Source organism: Silene latifolia, chromosome X (assembly GCF_048544455.1).
Source record: "Silene latifolia isolate original U9 population chromosome X, ASM4854445v1, whole genome shotgun sequence".
Lineage (NCBI taxonomy): Eukaryota > Viridiplantae > Streptophyta > Magnoliopsida > Caryophyllales > Caryophyllaceae > Silene > Silene latifolia.
Genome location: NC_133537.1, coordinates 207,618,085 through 207,620,110, shown reverse-complemented (window position 1 = coordinate 207,620,110; position 2,026 = coordinate 207,618,085). Strand labels below are relative to the sequence as shown.

The window sequence follows — 2,026 nt, the reverse complement described above, 5'->3', positions numbered from 1 at the left end:
AACCATGGTTTTGGTTGTAAAAGGGTCTTTGATTTTGGTTTCTCATGGGAGGTGGGGTGTATGTTGGTTGAGGGTTTTGAACATTTTGGCTTTTATATGAGAGATTTGGATGGAATTTGGTGTTTTCATTATAATAGTTTGAATAAGGGGTACCACTCATGTATGCTTGGAAAGCATTCACTTGTTCATTTGTTCCTCTACATTCACTTTGGTCATGTCCCAAAGTTCCACAATTCTCACATATCCCACTTGGGATTGATGAAGATGCCGTCATGGCATTAACAGGATGCTTTGGTAATTTTGAGGCTTCTTCAAGTCTAGCCATAGCTTTTTTAAACTTCAAATTGATGGTATCAATGTGAGCACTAAGTTGAGCACCCAATTGAGTAATGGAGTCCACTTCATGCTTTCCTCCTCTAGTAGCCTTGCGAGGTCTACTATATTGTGAGTTATGGACCGCCATTTCCTCAATTTTGTTCCAAGTTTGATTGTCATCAACTTCGGTGAACATTCCATTTGACCCCATGTTAAGAATGTTCCTTGAATCTTCATAAAGACCGTTCCAAAATTGTTGTACCAAGAACCACTCGCAAAGTCCATGATGAGGACATGAGCGACAAATTCCCTTGAAACGCTCCCAAGCTTCATACAAAGATTCCTCATCCCTTTGCTTATAGCCCGTAATTTGAGCTCTTAGCATGTTAGTCTTTTCCGGTGGATAGAACTTTTTGTAGAAAGCTAGAGCCAACTTCTTCCAAGAATCAATTCCGAGAGTAGCCTTATCAAGGCCTTTCAACCATTGTTTCGCGGTGCCAATTAGAGAAAAAGGAAATAAGACCCATCGAATTTGGTCTTGAGTAACACCGGTTTGAGAAATCGCATCACAATAGTCACAAAAAGTCTCCATATGAGAATGAGAGTCTTCACTTGGCATCCCCCCAAATTGGCTTCTTTCGACTAATTGGATAAATGCGGATTTGGCAATAAAATTTCCGGTTAAGTGTTGTGGTGTGGGAGTACCATTGGGCAGGTTCTCCTCGGTGGGTACGGAATGTGATGAAAACTTAGGCATTGTGGGTTGATTTTGTGTTGGATTTTGTGTTGGGTTCTCCTCACCTTCTCTTTCAAAAGGGTTAATGAACTCAATAGTATTTGGTTGAATATCTACAACCTCACCAATACCTCTCAAAGTTCTACTAGCAAATCATCTATTGGTTGTCAAAGTCCTTTCAATTTCGTGATCAAAGGGTAACAAGTTACCTTGTGATCTTCTAGACATGCAAAATATCAAACAACTCGAAAACAATTAGAACAAACCTTGAGGAGTTTTACTTCCCCAAGGCAAAGAAAGACACAACTAATAACAATACAAGAAAATCTAAATCAAGTTAACACAGTCCCCGCAGAACGGCGCCATTTTTGGTCGTGATCCCTCGTGGGGTTTAGTTTTCAGTACTTGTCGTTAGGAGCACCTAGACCAAAACACAATTTATAACTTCACAAACAACTCTACAATTAGTAAAGAGGCAAGTAAAGGTCGGATCCCAAGGGACGGGAATTCAGATGAGATTTCTATTGCAACTAGTGGTGTCTAAGGGTGTTACAATTGGGGTTTGAAGTAGAAGATCACTAAACTAAATAGCAATGAAAGTAAACAAGCAAGATGAATAAAAAGGGGTGTAAACAATTGATAAAAGGCACTAGGGTGTCATGGGGTCATAGGGGATTCATGGGAATTGATCATACAAACATATTCTCAAGTTATAAGCAAGCAATTATTGTTGTGATGGATCGAGTTGGTTTATATCTTACAATCCTAGGAAAGTTTGGGTCCCGGAGCCGAATCGATTAGATTGTACAACACCTACAAGTCGACTTAATCTTCCCTACTCAAAAATATGCATGGTCTAATGAGACTCGAGTTGGTTTATGTCTTACAAGTCTCATTGAAAAGATAGGTGATGGGTAAAAAAAATGCAAGGATTCATAGGCTCACATTTCATCAAACATAACATGTGCATAAGTT

At 39.3% G+C, this 2,026-nt stretch overlaps 1 non-coding gene across 1 annotated transcript; it reads left to right on the top strand.

Moving 5' to 3' along the window:
• The first annotated feature begins 593 nt into the window (after positions 1 to 593).
• LOC141624145 (small nucleolar RNA R71) lies at positions 594 to 700 on the top strand. The gene has a single exon (XR_012533956.1). It is a non-coding gene; the product is annotated as a small nucleolar RNA R71 (small nucleolar RNA).
• Positions 701 to 2,026: the final 1,326 nt, after the last annotated feature.